Genomic DNA, 26,852 nt, shown 5'->3' with positions numbered 1-26,852 from the left:
AAAAATGCACATTCTGATCCAGTAGGTCTAGTTCAAGGCTCAAGATTTTGCATTTCCAACTCCCAGGTGCTGCTCCGGGTCCAGGGACCACAGTGCTTTCAGCATCAAGCCCTAGAGGTCATTTTGTAAATCCATGGGATGGCTTTGACAAATGCATCACAATTTCCTGTGTGTGGGCTGGGGGTGCTGGTCGTGATTCCATGTGCAAATCAACCCCATCGGTGAAGAATTGTCACCTGCCCTGCCAACCTCAACCCAAAACAACTGTCAGTCAGTAATGCTTTTCTACAGTCATACTGAAAAGTTTTCAAGGAAGTGATGCCAAAAGCCTAGAAGTTTAGGAGCTGGTTTTTTTAAGGAAGTGAAGCCTAAATGAAATAAAGACAAAACCTTAAAGGACTGAATAATTTCCCCACTCTATGCATTCTGTCTAGATTAAAGCATTTCTATTTTTTTTTAAAGATTTTATTTATTTATTCGACAGAGATAGAGACAGCCAGCGAGAGAGGGAACACAAGCAGGGGGAGTGGGAGAGGAAGAAGCAGACTCATAGTGGAAGAGCCTGATGTGGGGCTCGATCCTGTAACGCCGGGATCACGCCCTGAGCCGAAGGCAGACGCTTAACCGCTGTGCCACCCAGGCGCCCCTAGATTAAAGCATTTCTAAACATACACTCAACTGACGAGAGTTTCAGTGCAACATGTAGTTACTGCAAAAGCAATGAGACCACTTGCAGATTTGTAACAGGAGATTTGAGACTTCATCTAACATGCAAACTCGCAGGACAACACATGATATGTCACCATGTTGATAAACTGCTTTTAAAATAGTTTATGTTTTAATATATGTATATACAATTATAGGACAATGATGAGAAATCTCTTGCAAAAAGTAGACATTACAATGATTTACTTTGGGGTTGCCTTTCTTGTTCATTCTTACTTTGATATTCCCCTTTGAGATGTATCAAACAATATTTTCTTTTTTTTTTTTAAAGATTTTATTTATTTGAGAGAAATCAAGAGTGAGAGAAAGAGAGAGAGAGCATGAGCAGGGGGAAGGGGCGGAGGCAGAGGGGGAGAAGCAGACTCCCTGCTGAGCAGGGAGCCCGATGCAGGATGGACTCGAAACGCAGAACCCTGGGATCATGACATGAGAGGAAGGCAGATGCTTAATGGACTGAGCCACCCACGTGCCCCTCAAACAACATTTTCCAATCCGGCCTTTCCCCACTGCCCGAATGAAAGGGAGATTGCTTCCACACCTCTTTTAATGCTCAAGATTGAATGTATGACTCCACTGTATGGGTGGGATTTCCATATTGGAGATGATGTTTTCCACAATTCTTTGTCACTGCCCTGTCCCGTGTCAGCATCATCAGTTATTATGACACTGTATACAGTTTAAGTCATTCGCAAGAATAATGTACTTCCTTGTTTTATCTACTTTCACATTAGTAATTTCACCTGACATGTTATCCCTACCTCAGTTGGGCCTGTTTCCTTCTTCCTGTCATCAGATACAAACCAGTCGGCAGGTTTGTTATTTCTCCTCCAAATTTCTTTTTTCTTTTTTTTTTAATTCTGTTGTCCTCTGGTCTTTATTTCCTTGCACTCTTCATGTGAAGTGTATAATCTAATTTTAGTCATTGTGAACAGGTGTAAGCCTTGACCACTTCATCAGAGTGTTCCCGTGCAATCACGCATGAGCACTTAGGCATTGAAATAGTTATTATTTAAAATAAATTGCTTTCCTTTTTTCTCCTGTATATTACAATTAAAGCTAAATTATGCATGTGGGTCGACTCATGTATCTGGGGGGGGGGTGGTCACTTCAGGCCGCATAGAGGGTGTTTCCAAATATTTGTTGTAGGAACAGGGTGTGGATTGGAGAGTGTGGGGCACCACTGGGGGTCTCAGAGGCCTCTGACATGTGTGCAACATTATAAAACCAGTAGATGGCAGTCCGCTCTGTGGCTCCGTTGAAATACTCCTGGAGGAGAAAACGGTCAGGAGAGTGGGTGTCATTCCTAGTGACTGCTTGGGGGAGATGTGATGAGTCCTCCGGACTGGAAACGGTGGTTCTCCCTGAGTTGATCCTGAGAAACCAGGTAACTTAAAAACAAACCCAAAAGCCCACACACAGTCTTCACACTTTGACCCCACCCAGGATCATCTGCGACTAAATCTCTGGAGTGAGGCCCAGGTGCCTGGAGTCTACAAGTGTCTCCAGATGCGGGTAGAGAATCACTGTCTTCACTGGGGTGGACGGTGAAAACATGGGTCCGCTTCCTACCTCCCAGACCTATGAGTGTGACCCTATCAGAAGAAGGGGCTTTGCAGGTGTAATTAAGTCTCAGATCTCCAGATGAGATCATGTTGGGTCGTCCACGTGGGCCCTCCATTCAATGGCAAGTGTCCTTATAGACGCTTACGGGCACACAGGACAGACACAGAGAGGAGAGGAGAAGGCCACGTGAGGACAGAGGCACAGGTTTGCTCTTATGGAACCCCCAGAAGCCAGAACAAGTAAGGACTGATTTCTCCCCTAGCGCCTTCGGAGGGGGCACAGCCCGTGGACAACTAGATGTAGGACTTCCCGCCTCCAGAACCGTGAGAGAAGACGTCTCTGCTATTTTAAGACACCTGGTTTGTGATGATTTGTTATGCAGCTCTGGAAAACCAAGACACTGCCTCAGGGTTGGGTAACATTTGGTAAGAGGGAAGGAATACAGGAGGTTTTAAAAATTTTTCAATTTTTAATTTTTAAAAATTAAGTTATTTATCTGAGTGGGGGAGGGGCAGAGGGAGAGGGTGAGAAATCCCCAAGCAGACTCCCTGCTGAGCACGGAGCCCAGCGGGGGGCTGGATCCCAGGACCCTGAGATCATGACCTGGGCTGAAATCAAGAGTTGGCCACTTAACCAACTCTGGGCCACCCAGGCGCCCCAGGAGTTTTTTAGATATGGCAGCAAAATGAGTGCGAGCAAGAAGGCGTGGCTGGAGGGAGGATGGGCAGCAGGCTGGCGAGAACAGAGAATGGCCCTCTAAGAGGAGTAGAACGAATTCTGCAGAGAGCCCACCAGAGAATCCCTGGGTGTGGACGATTCCTGTTGCTGAGAAAGATGCCCTCCTCTCCGTGCTGGCCCATCCTGCTTCAGGGAATCGCCTTTGCAATACCTCTTAGGACCAGAAAGGGCCCCAGAAGCCCAGGAAGCGAGTTTGCACCTCCTTCTGCAAGCGTGGGAGCCGCTGAGGGGTGCTGAGGAGGGAGTGACAGGGCGATGTTTTAGGGGCACCCTCCTGCCTGGCTGGAGATGTGCACCTCAACACTCAAGTCTATATTGGATTCCTGTCACTGGTTCCTGAATCCATTCTGCTCTCACCTCTTCCCACACCAGCAGGGCCCCCCACTGGGGGCTTCACATGCGAGCAAAGCCGTTGCTTTCCAGCCCTGGAAATCCGGGCGGTATTGCTGCTGCCGTTGGCTGGGTCTGCTGAGGTCTTAGACATTGATCCCACTGCCGATCCCTCAGTGCAGTCGTATCACTTCTGATGAACTCCAGAGGGACCGTCCTCAGTCCACTGCGCTGGAAGGGAAGCAGCCGACCTCAAGGTACGTGCAGATGTGAAGGCATCTTGCGGGCACTGCAGGAAGGAACACGGACCCATGCCCTGTTGTCTGCAAACGGAAGCCAGGGAAATCGTTCATCGACAATGCTGGGAACTTGCTGTCCTCCTTGACCTTTCTGGCTGGTGCACAGAAGCTGAGAGGGGGTGAGAGCGCCCCGGACGTGGGCTCACTGATCACATTGCTGCATCTTGTGTGTGCATTTCCCAGGCATTGCGCTCAACAGCCAGCTCAGGGAGGACCCGCAGTGTGGGAGCAGAGAGGTCACCTGAGTATGTTTGCCTTCAGGGTAGAGAAGCAATCAAACGCCGCCTGGGAAGAACCATCTAGGGACCGCAGTGCACGGAGCTGGGGGTGGGTGTGGGCGCCTGGATTGGAGGCAGAGAGAAGAGGAAACGGGGGAGCAACCAACCTGTGGTTATTCTTAGTCTTCAACTGTCAGCTGTGTTGGGGATGTAACATTACCCACTGTCCCAGAAACTCGAGAAGGGCATAAGAACGCTTTCATTTCATCTTCTGGGAATGAATGCCTTAAAAGGAAGGAGGTCACTTCCTTCTATGGACGCCACCCCATGGCACTGTTAGATCAGTGGCTACTGTTCTAATGTTGACAGAGAGGCTGCAGAATGCTGGGTGCAGGTCAGAATGGAGCTGTTAGCTTCAGGAGTAATTTTGGGATCTGCTGGATACGGTGTCCTGCTAGAGGGCATCCCAGGCATCCGCCTGCCTCCAGGAACCTGAGTACTCATCCTTGCCCACTGTGGATTGTGAAGGAGAAGAGCATCTTCAAATGAGATGTGAGGCCAACGTTAGTGAGCAGGCATGGAAGACCACTGCTGGTGTCAAGTCTCACGGGAGCACTTAGCTGCCCCTTCCCGAGGCCCTAACCTCACTGTGACCCTAAGGCAGAGCACAGCCTGGGGAGGGGCTCTTTCCATAAGTCCTACTTCTGATGGGCGGGAGGTCTTCCAGGTACAGGGCGAGCCCCCGTGGGTGCTGTGTGTCCTATGTTGACATCAGAAATAATAAATGAAGCAGTTAAGGAATGGTCAGCCCTCTGTTCTGAGCACTGCCTCCAGACTGCCCCCCGTCCACTTCTGCACTTCCATGCTCTGAGCAGCTGGGCCAACTCAGGTCCCTACAGCCTCGAACTGGTGTAGTCTCCTTGTTTCTGCAATGTTTCTGTTTGACCCCATCCTCCACACTGTCTTCAGACCGTCCTGGCTTCTCTGACCACTGACTGTATGACCTGAGGGATGTTACTCAACCTTTCTGAGCCTTGTGTGTAAACAAGGGTGGACGAAATCGCACAGGATTAGAGATAGGACCAATGAAGACAATATAGTTTTGCAGCTAGCGGAGTGCTTGGCACATATTAACTGCCTGAAATATGTTCGGCTCTGGATGTCTTGATGATTCCAACTCCTTACTACCTACAAAACAAAGAGTAATCCTCTTAGAATTCAGTTCATCCAAGAAGCATCTGTTGACTCCTGTTATGCGCTAGTTGTTATGCTAGGTACTATGGTTACAGAGTGAATGAGCCATGATCCCTGACCTCTGAGAGCTAAAATTTCGTGGGGGATAGATGTGAATACAACCAAGTATAATGCCGTGTGATGAGTGGTACATTAGCAACCAACACGAAGGGCCATAGGAACACAAAGAATAAGCAATCGAGTCTACTTGGCATGGTGTTCGAGGCCCCCTCCAGCCCCCCCAGCTGTGCTTCTCACTCTAGGTGGGTGCCTGTGTGTACTGTCTTCTTACTCACATATTTCCAAATCGTCCTCTCCATCGCTCCAGCTCTGGGGGCTGTGTCGTGCTGTTCCTTTGCCTGAGGTCATCTCCCCTCACCTCACTACCCAATTCTACCTGTCCTATGGGGCCCATGGACACACCTGTTCTCCACAAAGTCTTTTCTTTTTTTTTTAAAGATTTTATTTATTTATGTATTTATTTATTTGACAGAGAGACAGGCAGTGAGAGAGGCAACACAAGCAGGGGGAGTGGGAGAGGAAGAAGCAGGCTCCCAGCAGAGCAGGGAGCCCGATGTGTGGCTCGATCCCAGGACCCCGGGATCACGCCCCGAGCTGAAGGCAGACGCTTAACAACTGAGCCACCTAGGCGCCCCTCCACAAAGTCTTAATCTATCACCCAAATAGTTGTCCTTTATAATCTGTTGAATTTTTTCTTGAAAAACAGACTTTATTTACAAGTAATGTATGTTTATCATAAAAAGAACTATCAGAGAATATAATAAAATGGTAAAGAAGAGGAAAAAAATTACCCATAGATCCAATACACGGAGATGCTCACTATTAACATAACATAACATCGGGGTCTGTTTCTTCCCATCCTTTTTTAGGACACACACACGCTTTTCTTACACCTTTCCTCATTCTGCCTTCCATTCAAGTTTGTCATGTACATCTATCTCCATCAGACTGTGAGCTTTTGAGGGCACGGATAATGGGCTGCTCACTTTTTATTCCTGTTACCTGACACGTCTCGCACTAAGGGGTCCCTCCCTAAACGTGAGCTGAAGAGAACCAATGGGTGGAATTTGTTTGGCTTTGGAATGCAGCACACCCTTATTTTGAAAAAGCAGATTTTTTGCCTCGGTGCTTGCTGCTTGTTTAAAACCAGTGTGCATTCCTCAAGCACCGGTCTGCTGGGTGACAGGGAAGGCAACAGAAATCCGTAACGATACAACAAGTGGCTGAGACACGGGTAGGTGATGACACGTGTTCTGCATCCGGCATCGGGTTGCGTTGAAAAGGCAGCTCTACCCCCGGTACCTGGCTGAGGCCCTTCTCTTGCTTTGGAATGACACGGTTGAGTCTGGTACATCTTTTTTTATCCTTTCTGATCAAAAATAGTGTTGGCGTTTCACCCCGGGGTGGGGAGAGGTGGGTGAGATCTTCTCCAAGAAATCAGTTTGGGCTCGAAAATACTCTTTTCTTCGGTTAAAATTCAAGAGGCCTTTGAGCCAGGGTTGGGAATGGAAATACCATGGGCTCTTTTCCAGAAAGCTCCGTGTAGGGAGGCTGGGACCAAGTCAGGAGGGGAATTCACTCAGCGGGCCCCAGGTGAGAGCCAAGCAGAGCACACAAGCGTGTTTGGCATAAAAGCAGCAGAGAATGTTCACAGAGCATCGGGATCCCTTCAGGGCATGTGTGGGAACATGAGAGGCTGTGGTATATTGAGTACCTTCCTTTTTTTTGAAACAAAATGTAGGGAATTCGTCGGTAGAGTTGGCAACAGAAGAGTAGAGGCAGATGTAAGGGAGACAAGCCTGTTTGCCTTCTGAGGTTTTTATTTGAAGATGGCACGATGTTTGTTATTTAGATGTCTTTTTTTCCTTTAAAGGATCTGTGGCATAGCTGAAGCTCTATCTAGAATTAAATACCTCTGAGGGAATTTCATTACAAGATCAAGGAAAAAAGTCTGCAAGGTTTTGGCTTCTGATGAAAAGCATCTAAAACTGAGTAAAATCAAAGCGAACCCTTAAACAAACCAATTATTGATTCGGGTGATGTGGAGAAATCCCAGCCGGAGAGCCTCTCTGGGAGCCAAAGAGTGGCGAGGAGACTGAGAAAATATTTAGGGCTCAGCCTTGGAGCCTACCTTCTGGCAGGGGATTTCTTCTCTCTACATACCAGGAAAAAGAAATTGATGTGGTCTCGTGGCTCACGGAGTACAGAAGAGATGAGGAGCCCAGGGTCCAAGGAGGCCAAGCCACTTTCCCACGCGAGGACATTAGTACTAATGTGAGGGAGTAGACTTCCAAAAAAAAAAAAAAATCCAATATCTACTTTTCTCTCTGCAACTCTATATTGCTGTGGGAGGTAAAGGGATCTAGCGGAAAGAGCATAGATTTGAGATGCACTTGCTTTGAATCTGGCTGTTTGGAGACACGTTTTTAATACTTTTTCCAGACTTAGGTTACTCATCTTAGGAAACCCACACTGTCCCCAAACTGCCTCAGGATTGTCCCCACCTTCTCGAGCACGGCCTCCGGCTTCTCACACCCTTGGAGGCTCACTCACTGAACGACACAGCAGTGAACCGAAGCCACAAGCCTCGGCCTTGGTGGAGCTGACTTGCCCGGGCTGTGCTGTGTTAGGGATCGAACGGCAGCCACACGTGTACTTTTCAATGTTCTAGGAGCCACTTCAGAAAAAAGTAAAAGAAACAGGGGAAATTAATTTTATCAACATTTTATTTGATCTGATATACCCCAAATATCATTTCACACGTAGTCAGTCTATGAATGTGTTAATCCGGTCTTCGACATACCTTTTTTTCTGTACAAGGTTATTCTTACAACACATCTCAGTCGGGACTGGCCACACAGCAGGTGCTCGATGGCCTCCTGTGGTTTGCAGCTTCCACAGTGGACAGGGCCGTTGTGGGGCTCAGGAGCAAGACGGCAGCCCGGGGAAATGCTCCACGGCTGGCCCTGTCTGCCTGCCCGCCTGCTGCAGGAGAATGCTGCCTACGGAAACCCAGGGGCCTCCCCAGGCACCCGGGTCCACCCTGCCACAGCATGCTGATTTCACCAAGCAAGAGGGACAATGTCTGTGCCATGAGTCCGGGCCTCGTCTGCGGGTTTGGTCGACGGAATGACACAGTCCTGTCTCTCTGTGATAAGAACAGTAATGGAATCAGTATACTGAGGGCCAAGTAGGGGCAGGCCCTGTGCTGGGCTCTTCATGGGCTCTCTGTCTTACTACCTTCAGGACAGCTTTGCGAGACAGACTCCTATTACCTGTTTAACGGAGCAGGAAGGTGGCCCAGAGAAGGTAGATAACACAGGTCGTGAGGGACAGAGCTGGGACTCGAACCCAAACCCAGGGCCATCTAAAGCCACAGCCTTGTATTCCTCAAGCAGGGAAGGCACAGAATGGGATCCGGGATGAACAGAGGTTCCCAGAGCCTTCACCCAAGGCTCTCCTCCGCCACCCACAGGCCACACTGCCCAGTCAAAGTGCCTTGGAGATGCAGGTGTCATTAAAGATGACTCAGTGTCACGGCGAGGGGTATCTGCGGGATGTCCAGCACCCCAGCGCCAGCCCCGCCCCGGCTGCTGTACTGGAGGCATGGACTGTTCTTACCACAAATAAGGCAGCAGCACCTTTGAAAACCATGTAGCAATAGATTACAAAAGCCTCTCTGGACTCTCAAGCCCCATATGAAAGTTTGCTACTATTATTAAATATTTATTGCTACTGTTACCTTTTAGTGGCTGGTGAATGCGGGTCGCTCACTGTAGCCCAGATCCCTGCGGTGGTGCTGTGATTGCAAATGACAATTGAGAACAGAACCTGGCTTGAATATCGTGTTCCCAGTGGCTCCCAGCACCCGGAAGCTTCTGAGCTTCACTTATGGATATATTGCAGGAAAACCCCATGCACAGGCGCCCTAATTAGCCAGGTGTTCTCTTCGTTTGCCAGGCTGCCTGGTGCTGAAATCAGTCTTTATGTTCAGCGTTGGGTGGCCAGCAGCGCTCCTGGCTCTTCAGAGCACAGCTAGAGGGATGCTTAGAAACACTCAGACATGTTAGAGGGACCAAGGCTTCCCCACTCCAGTCCCCAAACAGGCGAGAAGCCAGGAAGCAGCCACCAGAGTCTGGAAGACAAAGTGCCCAGACTGTGCCCCAGGTTCCGGACATCCTGGTGGCCTTTGTAAATGAGATGACCCTGAAGAGCCCCCAAATCCCATTCCCTCTCCAAGGCCACTCAAGTCCCACCTTCTGCACGGAAGACTTTCCAGCAGGTCAGTGCCCTCCAGTCCTCTCCCACCTGTAATGTCTTACAGTCTCGCGGTCAAGCCCGCACCACTCAGACACAGAAGCTCCTGTCCTAAATGGTTAGCTGCACATTTTCTGTGTGGTCATGCCCTTCTCTCCCGTTCCCAGACTTCTGTGAGTGACCTCTCCCAGCGACAATCCCCTTGTGACATCTCAGATGTTGACTTGTGACAGCTGTGATGAAGTGCTTGGTAAACTCCTCTCTGTTCCAGAGAGGGTTTAGGGGGCTGTTTCATTACCGTTAGTGTGCATGAAGTCCTTAATTAACTTTTCATTTGGCTTTGCCTGCTGCCTCTCTATCCAGAATATGCGTTCTCTGAGATCTGGGCTGTTGTAATTTTGGCCTCCAACTAGAATATCTGCCTGACTTACCTTGGGGACTCAGTGACAATGTGTTGCTCATTTTCGAGCCAAGGGCTGGTCGTGCCCCAGTCCCAATCTGCTCCCTTTGGTGCTAATTTTTTGCATAACCCTCTTTACTTTTATTTCACTGTGGTTACATTTGTATTATATATTCATTCATTAGTTAAAGCCTCTCCCCTGCCCTGGGGGGCCTTTTTGGTTCTTTTTGGTGCTGTATCCTAAGCACCTAGTACAATGCTCAGAACCTGGTAGGGGCTCAGTAAAGACTAGTTCAGTAAATGCGCATTTGAACGAAAGTCGCTGTAGGGGAGGGTGAAGGCAGAGAGAAGGGGAGTTAGGACCTGGGGTGCTCAAAGGCTTTCTGCAGGCTTCAGCTGTAAAGAGAAATGAGGTCAGCTACAGAAGGGCAGGTGGAGTGATGAAAAACATACTGGCCGAGGAGTCAGGGACCTAACGGTCAGGTATTTTCCTGCACTGAGGGTTTTTTTTTTTTTCTGTGTAACCTTGAGAAACTCTCGTGAGGGTCGAGGAAGATAATTTGGTGCAGTTGCTTTATAAGCTACAAAGTGGTGTGGAAAGATGTTATTCACCATCCTGAGATCTGGTCCCTGCCTACCCATCCAAATATATTTCTTTTCATTTTTTATGATTTCATTTATTCACTTGAGAGAGAGAGAGAGAGAGAGCTAGCACGAGTTGGGGGAAGGGCAGAGGGAGAGGCAGACTCCCCGCAGAGCAGGGAGCCCGAGATAAGGCTGGATCCTGATGGACTGGGGGCTGGATCCTGATCCCAGGACTCCGGGAACATGACCTGAACTGAAGGCAGATGCTTAACCAACTGAGCCACCCAGGTGCCCTCCCAGCTGTATTTCTTATTAATTTGATTTGGCTAGGCTTATCTTCTCATTTAAAAAGAGATTTCTTTTCCATTACTGCAAAACGAATACATTGTAATAATAAAAACATTAGAAAATTCAGAAGAAAATAAAAATAAATTATCTCTTAAGATTACCATCTAGAAATAATACTATCAATGTCTCCGTGTATAGCCTAAGTAATTTTTCGTTTCTAAATAGGTATGACCTAAGCTTCCCAGGTATTGGCAGCTGGGGGCAGACAGGGTGACATGCCACTTCTGTTCTCCCATTTCCAGGCTTTGTGAAGGCCGCTGCCAGGGAAACTACTAGAGGTGGGGCCTCTGCGCTCTGGTTGCTTGCAGCACCCTGGGCAGCAATGGCAGTGAGGGGTACCCAGAGGTGACTTCGGGAGGGTGGGTATCTCCTTCCAGCACTTGCCGCTATCTGAAGGTACTTACAGAGTTTGTGTATTTATTGTTTCTCTCCACTGGAATGTAAGTCCCACAAGTTCAAAAGCTTGCTGGATTTGACTTAGTGCTGTCTTTTGGCACTTAAAACAGTACCTGCCCATAGTAAATATTTATTGAATGAAGGAAGGAACGCCCAAGTGCCATATTACTTCACATGGAATAGGAAGCATTTGCTTCGGATAACTTGTGCATATGAGCTGTACAGAGGCCAAATTCACTGGTGATATACATCGGGTCTGCCAGATCCAGCCGTAGTTGGAGATTGGGCCTCAGCAGTGGTGTGAGAGATAATCCTAACCCCCTTGAATCACCACTGCTGCCTCAGACCATGCTGCTTAGCCTGTGGCCAATGCATTCTGCAAATTTCCTCTGCAGGTCCACAGTCTTAACATGCCCAGGCTGTATTAGGCAAGGTGGCCTATCATCTCCTTGTCCCAGAGCCCGTTCTTCCTCCAGCACCTCTCAGCTTGCTTTCCTTGTGGGGCCCTTAGGCTTTTCTTAGAAACACGACTGCAGTGCCTTCTTAGGTAAGACAGTGATTCTGTTCACGATTCTGCATGTCCGTTTCAAGGATGAGCTTCAGCGGTGTAGACAGCATCTGCAGGTTGGGTACAAAGGAGCTTCAAGAGCACTGCTGAGGGGTGGGGCTTTGAGAGGGGCTATCCAGTTAGTCCTGAGGCTACCCCCTTCTCATGCACAAAGCTCTGCCCTTCCTGGGCAGACAGTTGCCAGACTCAGGCCGCTAAACACACTTCCCACTGCTACCCCTCCACCTCTCCTCCTTTCCAAAACCTGGAAAAGGGTGGGACTAGGCCTGTTTTCTATTGGGTCATTGCAGCCCTGCTGGGAGGGACGGTTCCTCCAATGTTGCCCCGATTAGCATAAAACCCCTTCCACTGTGGCCCCCGGGGGAAAACAAGGTGTGATTCATCTCTGTGTGTTTCCTAGGTGGGATTCAAATCACGAGTAGCAACTGTGCCCCTAGACGTGAGGAGTTACCGGTCCTCTGAGAGGTCAGGACCTACGAGGTAAGTAAGAAAAACCAAAGGTGGGAAGACTGCTTCCCTCGGCCCCCGTCTTCAGGCCTGGGGTGGTGCCACTGCAGCTGTTCCTAGGACCTGTGGGGATCATCAAGCATTGCTTAGATTCGAGAACCCGAGTCTGCAGACAGGCCATTTCTCCCAAGCCTTCTGGAGGACAGTTCCTTTCTTCTTTTTTTCCAGCTTTATTGAAATACATATGTTATTGAACATATAACATTGTATAAGCTTAAGGGGTACAATAGAATGATTTCATAGATGTGTAATTGAGAAACAATTAGCACATTTAGTTTTGTTTATGTCTATCACAGCACATAGTTACAATTTTTCTCTTGTGATAAGAACTTTCAGGTCAGCTCTCTCACCCACTTTCAAAGATACAATACAGTATTGTCAATGCTAGTCACCACCCTGTACATTACATCCCCAGGACTTATTTATTGAGTAACTAGAAGTTTATGATTTTTGACCACCTTCACCCATTCCCCCCGCCCCCCATTCCCCACGTCTGGCAGCCACCAATCTGTTCTCTGTTTCTATGAGTTCTGTGTTTTTTAGATTCCACCTGTAAGTGAGATCATACAGTATTTGTCTTTCTCTGACATATGTCACTCAGCATAATGCCCTCGAGATTTGTGTTGTCACAAATGGCAGGATTTCTTCTTTTTTTGTGGCTGAGTATATTACATTTTATGGCTGAATAATATCTTATTTATATATAAACATAGAGATATAAATATCTTATTTACATATAAGATTATATTATTCATGTTATATTATTCATATATATTATTATCACACACATATATATGTGATATGTAATGTATCATATTTCTCTATGAATTCATCCATCGATGGATACTTTAGGTTGTTTCCACGTCTTGGCTATTGTAAACAATGCCGCAGTGAACATGGGGATATAGGTATCTCCTTGAGGTAATTATTTTATTTCCTTTGGATATATACCCAGAAATTGAACTGTTGGATTGTGTGGTGGTTCTATTTTTAACTTTTTGAGGAACCTCCATACTCTTTTCCACAGTGGGTGCACCAGTTTGCGTTCCCACCCAGTGCACAGGCTTCCCTTTTCTCCATGTCCTCACCTCACCATGTCTTTTTGAGAAGAGCTGTTCTAACAGTAGGAGGTGGTATCTCATTGTGGTTTTGATTTGCATTTCCCTGATGATGAGTGATGTTGAGCACATTTTCACGTCCTTGTTGTCTGTTTAAATGAATATCTTTTTTGGAAAAATGTTCATTTAGGTCCTTTGTTCATTTTTAATTGGATTATTTGGGGTTTTTTGTTGGTTTTGTTTCTGTTTTGCTATTGACTTGTATCATTTTCTTATATGTTTTAAATATAACCCTTATCAGATATGTGGTTTGCAAGTATTTTCTTACATTTTGTAGGTTGCTTTTTTATTTTGTTGCTGGTTTCTTTTCCTGTGCAGAAGCTTTTTTAGTTGATGTAGTTCCACTTGTTTATTTTTGCTTTTGTTGCCTTTGCTTCTGTTGTCATACCCAAATACCCAAAAAAATGTTGCCAAGACCAGTGTCAAAGAGTTTTTCCCTATGGTTTTTTTCTAGAAGTTTTGTAGTGTCAGGTCTTACATGTAAGTTTTTTTTTTTTTAAAGATTTTATTTATTTATCTGACAGAGAGAGAGACAGCGAGAGAGGGAACACAAGCAGGGGGAATGGGAGAGGGAGAAGCAGGCTTCCCACTAAGCAGGGAGCCCAACGCAGGGCTCAATCCCAGAACGCTGGGATCATGACCTGAGCCGAAGGCAGACACTTAATGACTGAGCCACCCAGCCATCCCTACATTTAAGTTTTTAATCCATTTCAAGTTAATTTTTGTGAATGTATATGTGTGGGTTTATTTGGGGGCTCAATTATGTTCCATTGGTATATACATCTGTCTTTATGCTGGTACCGTACTGTTTTGATTACTACAGCTTTATAGTATGGCTTGAAAGCAGGAAGCATGATACCTTCAGTTCTATCCCTCTTTCTCAGGTATGCTTTAGCTCTTTGGAGTCTTTTGTGGTTCCAAAATAATTTTAGGATTGTTTTTTCTATTTCTGCAAAAAATACCATTGGAATCTTAAGAGGGATTGCATTGAATCTGTAGACAGCTTTGGGTAGTATGGACATTTTTTTTTATTATGTTCAGTTACCCAGCATATAGTACATCATTAGTTTTTGATGTAGTAGTAATGATTCATTAGTTGCATATAACACCCAGTGCTCATCACAACATGTGCCCTCCTTAATACCCATCACCCGGCTACCCCATCCTCCCACCCGCCTCCCTTCTGTAACCCTCAGCTTGTGTCCCAGAGTCCAGAGTCTCTCATGGTTTGTCTCCCTCTCTGATTTCTTCCAGTTCAGTTATGGACATTTTAACAATATTAATTCTTCTAATCCATGAACATGGGATATCTTTCCATTTATTTGTATCTTCTTTAATTTCCTTTATTAATGTCTCATAGTTTTTAGTGTTTAGATGTTTTACCCTCTTGGTTAAATTTATTCCTAAGTGTTTTATTTTTGATCCTATTGTAAACAGGATTTTTTTTCAATTTCTTTTTCAGATAATTTGTTGTTAGTGTACAGAAATAATACTGATTTCGTATATTGATTTTGTATCCTGCAACTTTACTGATTTTTTTATCAGATCTAACAGTTTTTTGGTGGACTTTTTAGGATCTTCTGTACATAAAATCATGTTATCAACACACAGACGATTTTACTTCTTCCTTTCCAGTTTGGATGCTTGTTACTTATTTTCTGTGCCTGATTGCTGTGGCTAGAACTTCTAGTGTGTTGATTAGGAGTGGTGAGGATTGGCATCCTTGTCTTGTTCCTGATCTTAGGGGAAAAGCTTTCAACCTTTCACCAGTGAGTATGGTGTTAGCTGTGTACTTTTCATATATGGCCTTTATTATGTTGAGGTACGTTTTTTTGTACCCAATTTTTTGAGAGTTCTTATCATGAATGGATGTTGAATGTCAAATGCTTTCTCTGCATCTATTGAGGTGATCATATGATTTTATAATAATTCATTTCATCGATGTGATGTATCATATTCATTGATTTGCATATGTTGAACCATGTGTGCAACCCAGGGATGAAACCCACTTGATCGTGGTGTATGATCCTTTTAACAGTGCTGGTGAGTTCGGTTTGCTAGTATTTTGTTGAGAATTTTTGCATCTATTCATCAGGGATATGGGTACATCATTTCTTAAAACCTGGATGACAGAGGTCAGCTCTACTACATTGGGGAAATTGGTGAAATAAGTAGATGTCACTTAAGTTTGTTTAAGCAATGCCTCTGCAGGAGAAAGTTCGTCACTTTTCCTAGCTCTTTGACATGGGGCAGAAAAGCCTGGAACCTTTGCTGGCCTCTGTCTATGATTTGCTGTTCCACAGTTGTTCACAGGAATCCATTCCCCAGGGGAGCATGCCCACTGTCTTCTGCTTTCCTTCCTCTGCTCTCTGCTCTCTCCTGTAGCAATGATAAGGATATATTTGTGTTTGTATGTAGCACTGCAATTCACTCCCACCTTCAGTGTGTCATCTGACCTTCCTCCGTTGGGATGAAGAGGTAGAATAACCTCTTCAGAGAAATGAACCCATTTTCCCAAGGCTACAATGTGGTGAAGTCAGCACTTGAATCAGATTTTTCGATGCCTAGTCAAAACCTTTTAAGGCACTGTGGTTCCTGTCAGCCTCTTGTTAGAGGAGCTTGAGACAGAACAAGAATGGGTAATAGAGAAGGAACTCAGACCGGAGGTTTGATGAGGTGAGGTTAAGCTGAGTTGCCAGGTAGGCTTATCTTTGCAGTTTGGATTCATTGTTGTCCTTCTTCCCCTTTCATTTTCTACCAGCCACTAAAATTCGTGATAAGAATATGCTATCCAAACTCAGGATAGCAGGACTGTGACCTGGGGGAAAATGTTTGAATTTAGCTCGTTGAGTGGCTGTTGTAGAGGTACGTGAAACAGTGCTGCTTGGTTTCCTTTTCTGCTTCAGCTTAAATCAGAAAAGAGGACATGGGCTCGCATGTTTATTATTATTTATAGATGTTCATTCACTTAGCTTTGTCAGTGAGCCAGATATTTTGCTAGGTGCAGGGAATGAGATGTGATCCATTCTTTCAAGGCATTTGCAGGTGGTGTGTGTGTGTGTGTGTGTGAGAGAGAGAGAGAGAGAGAGAGGGATGGAGGAGCACTGACAAGTGAATCTCTACCATGACTAATCCCTGCAGCAGACCTGAGTCCAGCAGGCTCTGGAAGCCCAGAGGAAGAGCATGTAAGTCAGACTGTGCTGAGGTCAAGAGGATTTCTTAGAGAAAGTGTTCTTTAAATGCAATTCTTCAGTGTTCATGGGACTTAGCATAGACAAGGGGAGGGGCATGCCAGGCAAGTAAACAGTATGTTTGAAGATGCCGAGAGAATTAATTGCCGAGAGAATAGGAAATCATTTGGGGGGCAGCGAATGTGGTGAGGGAGGTGGAGGAAGATGTCTAGAAAGAGGTGGTGGTCGTCCTACAGATGTAAGATTTATCCTGAAAGCAGGAAGAAGGCATGGTCAGCTCCCCTTGGCAATGCTGTCCTGGCTTGCTTAACTGTGTTTGGGGTTTTATTTTTGTTTTTGTTTTTTGTGTTTTTTTGTTTTTGTTTTTGGAAAGCAGTTTGGTAGTCTGTATTAAGAACCTTTAAAATATGCATATAAAATACACTTTGGCTCAATAACATCACCTCTGGGAATAATAATACTCATCACCTACTATATCATGCTTATTGCACCCGATTTTTTTGATACCCTGTGTATATTATTTTTTTGAACTCTTATCACAATTCAGTGAAGTGGGAATCATTGGTCCCATTTCACAGATAGAGAAACTGAGGTTTTAAAGAGGCAGGAAGGCTTAGGATTGAATTCACACTACGTCACTAATTAGCTGTTTTCTTAAGACAAATTACTTAACCTCTATGAAGCTGTTTCCCAAGGAAGTACTATTTAAAAAAACATAACGCAAACCAGAATTAAATGCAAGCTGGTCTTTTTATGGATTACCCACTCATTCGGATTATCTCTGCCAGAGCTGACCTCCATTTTCTTGAACATTTAAGATTAAATAAAAGAGCCAGAATTGGATGGTGTGGAGTGCTGTGGACAGTGGCCTCGTTTTGGGGGGCTGTTCCGAGCGTTGCTTGCTCCTGAAGCTTTCCTCGTGTGCACCCATGTGGCTCTCATCCTCTACCTCCTTTATTGGTATCTTGTCTCCCTGCAAAATTGTAAATTCATTGAGGAAAGGGATAATCTTAAATATATCTTTGTATCTCTCACCCCATCTGCCTGGTTCAGTGCTTTCCATGTGCCCACAGAGAGCCCAGAGGTTAGTTTTTCTAGAAGCAGTTAGAATATCACAATCCCAGGGAAAACAGGGGCTCTGAGAGTAAAGAGGCTTGGTGGCCTGGGGGGGACACAGAGAACCATAGATATTTCGGGTTGGAGACCTGGTAAGGAGGTTTTGGAATTGAGGGGAACTGGCAGAATGTATTTAACAGGAAGCACGCAAAATGTTCTCATGAATACTGAGTCGAGAGAGTTGTCTTAGCCTGGGTTCCCCAGAAGCAGGTCCTGAGAGGGGGATCCATGTGCAAGGATGGAATTGAGGCAGTGCTCCCAGGAGAATGCAGTAAAGGGGTGGGAAGCAGGACAAGAGAGGGGAAGTGGCCAAGGGCTGTGTCAGGTGAAGCTCCAGCCTCAGCCTGGTCCCACAAAAGTGATCTAAGCTGTAAATCACAGCTCCTACTTTGCCCCAGCCCATCGTTGGCTGCCAGCTGTTTTGAGGTGACTGGGGAACCTGGGCACTTCCGGCTCTGTGTGGACGAAGCCACGGCAGCAGTCCAAGGGCTGGCCTTCTAAGAGGCACAGGTGCAGGGAGTTGGAAGCAAAGGCGTGCAGACGTGTGTGTGTGTGTGTGTGTGTGTGTGTGTGTGCACAAATATCCCAGGGGATGTGGGTGGCATCATCAGTGTCACCCCGATCACTTGTGCCTTAACTTTGCCCAACTCTATACTCTGATGTTTACCTCTAAAGCCCATTTTGTAGCTTCCTCGTCCACCAAGCAGGGATGGTGTTACTTTGCTTGCTCGTATTGCAGAAAGATGGCCAAAACAAAATAAAATGAGACAGGGTCCCTAGAATCATGTCGACACCAATAAGCCTTCATACAAAGCCAGGTGTCATTATCGGGTCTTTCTCCTCCAGGCCCCGAAGATCGACTAGCTCTTGGTCCTCACCGGGCACTTGTCTTGCAGGCATCAGCCCTGACAGCCTTTGAAAAGAGCTTGTTCGTGTTGGGAAGAAAGCAGGCACTTTTTTAATGTTGTTAAATTTTGCAGCAGTTTCTTTAATATATACCAGCCGCCTTGAACGAGATCTAATTAACCACCAGATATCACGCTGTGGCGACGTTTGGCTTTGATGTGCTCATCAGCATCAGCAAGGAAATATTGGAAAGCGAATCATAATAGGACTTAGCTCTTATAAAATGCCTTTTATCTTCAAAGTGGTTTACAACCACTAATTATTAGAGGAATTGGGGTGAACAGCAACCATCTCACGGAGACCTCAAACCGTTATCAGGGCCTTTAATGTATCTTATAATAGAGCAAGAGAAGTGTGAAGGGGGATGTTTAATAATAGTTGTCCAGACCTGGAAGAGTTATTTTATGGAGGTAGAAGACAGCTGTTCCCTGTCTCCCTTGAGGCGAGAACAAGGAAATTGGACCTAATTTGAGGGAAGAGGAGGCAGGATATAGCGGTTGCATAAGCCACAGCAGGCAGCAGAGTGGTAAGATTGCCCCCCCAAAGGCACTTCCTTCCGTACACCTGCCCCTTTATTTGGGCTGACAAGGCGTGTGGCCTTCCCGGTGGCCTTGGGTGGGCGCCATCACGCCACGACGTCCCACCCAGCTGCAGCGGTCAGTGGGAGATTTATGGGCTGCTTGAGTGTATCTCTTCATGTAGTATTTTTTTTTTTTTTTGCTTATTAGTTCTGTTAGAATTTTATCTGGAGTGGAGCAGCACACTTGAATTCCGTAAAAAGAATGATAACCAGGGGCGCCTGGCTGGCTCAGTCAGAAGGGGCTGTAAGTTCAAGCCCCACGTTGGGTGTAGAGATTACTTACAAATAAAATCTTAAAAAAAAAAGAATAATAACCATAGCTGTGGGCAGCCTGGCCTTGGGAGTTTGTGTTCTTATCCACTACAGTAAGAGGCCTGTTGGAGAAGGGGTGGGATTGGTCCAAAGGCCCCCTGCACCGTGTGTCCAAGAAGTAGGTAACAGTTGCATACAGTGCAGGGAAAGTCTCCTTTCCAGACTGGTCTGGTTCCTGTGCTAAAGACTTCAGCCTTGAGCAGTAGGGTGGTGAAAGGGGTCCTGCAAAGTGGCATCTTTGTTCCTCACCGAAAGGAGCCATATACCCACCTCACTGTCCTGGTCCCACCAGAGGGTCTGCCCAGAGCTGTGAGGAGGAGGGGAAGGGCACGCACATGAATAGCGGGCAGGCCACCAATGAAACCCTGATGTTTGGTTACAGCACATTTTCCTCAAGTACAAGGGTGCATTTGAGGGGATGCCTCAGTGGCTCAGTCGATTGAGCATCTGCCTTCAGTTCAGGTCATGATCCCAGGGTCCTGGGATCGAGCCCCGCATAGGGCTGCCTGCTCAGTGGGGAGTCTGCTTCTCCTTCTGCCCCTCCCCCTGCTTGTGCTCTCTCTATCTCTCTCTCTCCTTCTCTTTCTCCCATATAAATAAATAAAATCTTTAAGAAAAAAAAGATGCATTCGAAATGGGCCGTGCCCCTTAAGTCTCAGGCAGGGGGAGGTGGGAGGCAGGGCCTGAGGGGGCAGCAGCCACCTTCCCCTGTGCAGACAGTCCTGGGGATGCAGACATCAGGACACCCTGTGCAGGAACAGTAGCCTCACAAGTTCTTTCTCAGTGAGGGCTGATTGCTGGTAGCTTGAAATGGGCCATGATAGGAACCCTGACACTCTAGAAACAGGCAAATGCCACAAATCAGGGTTTTCCCCCTCCTCACCCTGGAGAACAGATTGTCAAATATTGCAGTGTCTGTTTTTTTACAGCCGTTTCTGACACAAATGTGTGTCCCATGCCTCGCTTCAGCTCTGACGCTAACTCCCCAGAGTTTAGTGCTGACCCTCAACTGAGGGCTCCTTCCCACAAGACAGGCCCCCTCAGATGCCGCTCTCAAGTCCCAGGCTGTCGCCCATCTGTCTGACTGACTGGCCGGACGTTCCCCTCCTCGCCATCAGTGATGTGCTGGAACGACTCACGGGACTCAGGAAAGTGCTTCACTTATGCGTATTTATTATAAAGAATGCAGCTCAGGAACAGCCAAAGGGGAGAGATGAGAAGGGCAAGGGGAGGTGTGTATGGGGGGGGGTATGACGCATCCATGCCCTCTCACCGCCACCCTGTGTTCACCAACCCAGAAGCTCCCGAGCCCCATCGGTTGGTTAGGGACTTTGATGGTTTCCTTATGTAGTCATGACTGATTCAGTCGTTGCCCACTGGTGATTGAACTCAAGCCTCAGCCCCTCTGTCCTTCCTGAAGGTCAACTGTCTCCTCTCCTGGTTGTTTGCTCCGGCACCCAGGCCCCATCCTGAAGGTATCTAAAAGCCCACCAAGAGTCAGCGCTTCCCCCATAAACTCAGGTGCGGTCAAAAGGGGCTCCTGATGAAGAGCAAACGACACTCCTTTCACTCAGATTTCAAGACCTCTGTGCCAGGAACCAGGGGCAAAGACCAAATATGTATTTTTCATTGTGCCACAAATATTTACCAGTCTTCAGCCCTCACTGTCCATGGTCAGGTAAGAAGCCAACACACTTTATAGGCACCTGCTATGTGCAAGTACCAGACTGGGAATTGGTGGGGCATTTGTTTATTTAAATGTTCAAATATCAACTTCATGCTCACTAAAATTTATGGAGATAGAGCTTCTGCCTTCGAGGAAGAAGTAAGGCCTAGCATGTACACTGGAAAGTCTAGCCAACCAGACCAAGCAGTATGTTCTAATGCTGAAAGCGTGAGAGAGTCAGTAAGTATTCAAAGGGACAGTGGCCTACGCAGTCCAGACTGGGCGGCCAGTAAGACTTCTCAGAGAAGGCGGACTTAGACCCGTGACCTGAAGGCATACCCCACACCGAGAGTCCGCCGGGACCTACACAGACTGTTTTTATAGGATGGAGAAGGGACTGAAAGTCTTGCCTTTGCTCAGTCCTAGGAAACACCTCCCATCTGAGGCCTTGATTCCTCCTTGACCTGTTCCTGCCCAGGAGGCGCACTGCGTACCTTCCCTCGGGAGCATTTCACATCCATTCCTAGTTGTGTTTGAAGGCTTTGCTCAGCACCCCTCCTGTGCCCTCTGCAGTTTGACGGACCTGCCTGCCCCCCCCCCCCCCCGCCTTCTTTTGACGCTGTCCACTCAGAGTGAATGGCTGAGACTCTGAGCCATGGAGATCAACTCCACTAAAGCAGGATGATTAAAGAGATTCCAGCAGATCCCGAAGACGCCTTTTGTGCTTTCGATTTCCCAACGGCCCGCTGCAGGAGAGATTGGGGGGGGGGGGGATCAGGGTGATTTAGTGGCTGCTTGCAAGTGCACAGCGGGTGGGGGTGTGCAGGGATACCAGCTGCTCTCCATCTCCACCGAGCCCTGAGTAAGGGGGAAATGAGCTCAGAACCTCTAGGAGGGATTTAGTTTGATCTATGACCTTTCCGCCTGCAGCAGTTACTAAGCTGCTAGAATGACTTCGGAAATCTGGGAAATGTTCCTGGAAATGTTTGAGGGCTGGATAATTTCCATATGTGTATAAAGGCTTTTATGAAACTGCTCTGGAGGGAGAAGAGTGGTCCGCAAGTTCAGATAGAGACAGGCAGATAAAACGTGGTGTCACTGTTCCCCCTTGTGATGGCGATGGCGTTTTCCCTTTCCCTTTGGAATATATCCCGCCGGTTTCCCTCTTATGGCCGTACTGTCCGTTGGTCCAAAAAATGTTCGAGGCAGAAAGCTGAGTGCAGCCTTGAGCCCAGAGCAGCCCTGGGCTTCACTCAAGTGTGAAACAGCCAAGCCAGTCACGCGGCTTCCATTGCATTTGAAACAAAAACAGAAGCCCTTCTGTTGTTTTGTCTTCTGTTTCCCTTGGAAAACCCACAGATGCTGTGCAAAGATCACAGGCCAAGCCAGGGGAGAAGGGGTAAGAGAAAGGGAGCTGAATGAATGGTCTGCCCTGCCCCCTTATTTGCAGAGTTCACTGAGCTCCCTACAGTAAGGGACTGAGGATTTTCACAGGGAAATTACTTAATTTTCTGCCATTTCCTGCATGCCAGAGTTGAATTTAGAAGGAAGAATCAGGTGGGGTTAGATTTGCAAGTTGGGGGATATGAGAAGGTACTGGCCTGGCCCTATTATCTCTGTCTCTTTTTAAATAGCTCTATTCAGCTATTGACATACAATAAACTGCACATATTTAAAGTGTATAATTTGAGGGGCACCTGGGTGGCTCAGTCGGTAGAGCGTCTGACTCTTGGTTTTGGCCCAGGTCATGATTTCAGGGTCGTGGGATCGAGCCTCACGTCGGCTGAGTTGGGCTCTGTGTCCCTCTCTACACTCAGCATGGAGCCTGTTTGGGATTCTCTTCCCCCTCTGTCCCGCCCTGCTCACGCTCCTTCTGTCTCTCTCTCAAAGAAAAAAAAGGTATACGATTTGGGGGCGCCTGGGTGACACAGCGGTTAAGCGTCTGCCTTCGGCTCAGGGCGTGATCCCTGCGTTATGGGATCGAGCCCCACATCAGGCTCCTCCAATATGAGCCTGCTTCTTCCTCTCCCAGTCCCCCTGCTTGTGTTCCCTCTCTCGCTGGCTGTCTCTATCTCTGTCAAATAAATAAATAAAATCTTAAAAAAAAAAAGGTATACGATTTGATAAGTTCTGATATATATGCATATGTACATATACAGGTATGTATGGATATATATGTGTGTGTACATACGCCTATATATGCACATACGGACGTGTAGGTGTAGACGTGTGTGTGTGTGTGTCCATGAAATGATCACATTTAAGACTGGAAGTATCCACACCCATTTGTAATCTCTCCTTCTCACCCTGCTTCACCCCCCCTTATCTTTTTTCTGCCATAAATTAGTCTTCATTTTTATAATTTTATATAAACGGGATCAAATACTATATACTCTTTCTGTCTGGCTTTTTTTGCTCACAGGATTGTCTCAAGATTTATCCATGTTGTTGCTTGGATCAATAGTTTATTCCTTTTAATGCAGAGTAGCGTTCCATTGTGTGCGTATGTGACAGTTTGCTCACCCATTCACCTGTTGACGAATATTTGTGTTGTTTTTGGCTACTACAAATAAAGCATCTGTGAACGTTCATGTACAAGTCTTTGTGTGGACAGAATGCTTTTACTCTCTTGGGCAAATATTTAGGAGTGGAATGGCAGGATATTCTCTTAGGTAAATATTTAGGAGTGGAATGGCAGCGTAGAAGTTTGTTTGACTTTTTAAAGAAACCTCCAGATGTTTCCCATAGGAGCTGTACCATTTCACAATCCCACCAGCGGTGTATGAGTGGTCCTAACCCAATTGCTCCACCTAGACTCGGTATGTCAATCTTTTCATTTTAGCCATTTTTTTAAAGATTTTATTTATTTATTTGACAGAGACAGCCAGCGAGAGAGGGAACACAAGCAGGGGGAGTGGGAGAGGAAGAAGCAGGCTCCCAGTGGAGGAGCCTGGTGTGGGGCTCAATCCCAGAACGCTGGGATCACGCCCTGAGCCGAAGGCAGACGCTTAAAGACTGCGCCACCCAGGCGCCCTAGCCATTTTTTTTTTTTAAGCCATTCTTTTCAGCGCAAGGCTTGATCTCATGACCCTGAGATCAAGACCTGAGCTGAGATCAAGAGTTGGATGCTTAACCTACTGAGCCACCCATTTTAGCCATTCTAATAGGGGCGTAGTGGTGTCTCAGTATGGTGTTAGATTGCATTTCCCTTATGACTAATGACGTTGAGCATTTTCATGTAGCTATCTGATATCCGTATATCTTACTTGATGAAGCAGCTGTTCAAATGTTTTGCCCATTTAAAAAGTTGAGTTCTTTGTTTTCTTAGTAATGAATTCTAAGCATTCTTTTTATATTCTGGATCAAAATCCTCTGTCAGATATATGCTTTGCAAATATTTTTTCCCAATCTGTACTTAAATGGCATCTTTCAAACAACAGAAATTTAAAAATTTCACTAAGTCCAATTTATCCCTTTTTTGAAGTATTATGCTATTGTGGTTAGACCTAAGGAATCTTTGCCTAAGCCAAGGTCACAAGGACATTTTCTCCTTGTAGTTTTATAGTTTTAGATATTATATTTAGGTCTATGATCCATTTTGAGCCAACTTTTGTATGTGGTGTAAGGTGTGCATTGACCTTCTTTTTTTTTTTGCAAATAGATTTCCAATTATTCCAGTCCCATTTGCTGAAAAGATTATTCTTTCTCCACTGCATTGCCTTTGCATTCTTGTCAAAAATCAGTTAAATATAGGGTCTATTTCTGGATTGTCCATTTTCTATTTTGTTCCATTTATCTCTCTCTTTTTTTTTTTTTGGTCTTTGTGCCAGTACTGTAGTCAGTGCCTTTATTACTATAGATTTAAAATAAGTTTTGAAATCAGAAAGTGTTAGTTTTCCAATGTTGTTCTTTTTTAAAATTGTTTTGGTGATTCTAGGTACTTTGCATCTCAATATGAATTTTAGATTGGCTTGTCAATTTCAACAAAATGTGTGCTGGGATTTTGATTGAGATTGGGATGAATCTAGAGACAAATTTAGGGAGAAATGACATCTTGATAGTACAGACTCTTCCAAACCATGAATATGAATATTCACCCATTTGTTTTGGTCTTCTCTAATTTCTCTCATCAATATTTTGAAGCTTTCTATATACAGATGTTACACATTTTTGTCAGCTGTATCCCCAAGTATTTCATATTTTTGATGCTATTGTAAATGGTATTTTTATTTCAATTTCAAGTTTTTGTCATTGCTGTACAGAAATACAATTGATTTTTGTAGAGAAAGCTTGTATCTCTTAACCTTGTCAAACTCACTTATTAGTTCGAGTAGCTTTTTGTGAATTTCACCAGAATTTCTACATAGACAATCATGTCGCCTGGGAATAAAGATGATTTTACTTTTTCCATGTCCAATCTGGACTTTTTTTTTCTTTTCTTGCCTCAGTGAACTGGCTAGAATCTCCAACACAATGTTAGATAGAAACATTAAGAGTAGACATTCTTGTCTTTTTCTTGATCATAGGGGGAAAGCATCTGGCTTATTACCATTAAGTGTGATATTAGCTGTTGGTTTTTTGTAGATGCCCTTTTTCAGGTTGGGCAAACTCCTTCCTATTCCTGGTTTTCTGAGAGTTCTTATCAGGAGTGGACATAGGGTTTTGTCAAATGCTTTTTCTGCATCTCCTGAGATGATCATAAGGTTTATCTCTTTTAACTTGTTAATATGGTGAATTACGTTGTTGATTTTCAAATGTTAAACCATTTTCTCATTCCTGAGATAGAACTCCACTTGGTCAAGATGTATTTATTCTTTTTATATATGGTGTTGGATTCAATCTGCTAAAATTTCCTAAAGAATTTTTGCATCTATGTTCATGAGTGATATTGCCTGACTTTTTCTTTTCTTGTAATGTCTTTGTCCAGTTTTGGTAGCAGGTAATCCTGGCCTCGTAGACTATGTTAGGACGTATTTCATATTATTCTGTTTTCTGGAAAGTTTGCGTAGAACTGGTATTAGTTTTTCTTCAAATATTTGTAGTATTCATCAATACAGCCATCTGGGCCTTGAGTTTTCTTGTAGGAAGGGTTGTCACCGTCAGTTCAATTTCTTCAGTTGTGTTACCTATTTTACCTATTTCCTCTCAAGTGAGCTTTGATATTTAGTGATTTTTAAGGAATTTGTCCATGTCATCTAAATTGTCAAATTTATTGGCATAGAATTGTTCATAACATTCTCTTAGCCTTTTAATGTCTATAGAATTTGTAATATGTCACCTCTCAAATTTCTGATATTAAATTTGTGTCTTCTCACTTTATTGATCTTCTTTAAAAGCGAGCTTTTATTTTTGTTAATTTTCTGTATTGTTTTTCTGTTTTCTATTTCATTGATTTCTGCTCAGGCTCTTTGTATTTTTCTCCTTACTTTGGGTATAATTTGCTCTTCTCTTTCTAGTTTCTTAAAGTAGAACCTGAGGCCATTGATTTGAAATCTTTCTTCTCTTCTAATGTGTGTGTCTAGATAAATTTTTTCCCTGAGTAGTATTTTAGCAATATCCTACCAAATTTGATATATTGTGCTTTTATTTTCACTTAGTTCAAAATTCTTTTTCAGGGGTACCTGGGTGGCTCAGTCCTTAAGCGTCTGCCTTCAGCTCAGAGCCTGATCCCCGCGTTATGGGATCAAGCCCTATGTCAGGCTCTTCCGCTGGGAGCCTGCTTCTTCCTCTCCCACTCCCCCTGCTTGTGTTCCCTCTCTCGCTGGCTGTCTCTC

General features: G+C 45.5%; 1 protein-coding gene across 4 annotated transcripts in view; it reads left to right on the top strand.

The window, feature by feature from the left end:
• CRACR2A (calcium release activated channel regulator 2A) overlaps window positions 1–26,852 on the top strand; it is a 133,345-nt gene that overhangs the window by 21,233 nt on the left and 85,260 nt on the right. For 3 of the 4 annotated variants that reach the window (XM_048216656.2, XM_044385294.3, XM_057318877.1), the window contains exon 3: window positions 12,083–12,162. The exons of the other annotated variant lie outside the window; for it this stretch is intronic. The gene's annotated coding sequence lies outside the window, so the exon portion shown is untranslated. The remainder of the gene's footprint in view (window positions 1–12,082; window positions 12,163–26,852) is intronic. 4 annotated transcript variants of the gene reach the window in all.

This window comes from Ursus arctos, unplaced genomic scaffold (assembly GCF_023065955.2).
Source record: "Ursus arctos isolate Adak ecotype North America unplaced genomic scaffold, UrsArc2.0 scaffold_26, whole genome shotgun sequence".
Taxonomy (NCBI): Eukaryota; Metazoa; Chordata; class Mammalia; order Carnivora; family Ursidae; genus Ursus; species Ursus arctos.
This window is presented reverse-complemented; position numbering and strand designations above follow the sequence as displayed.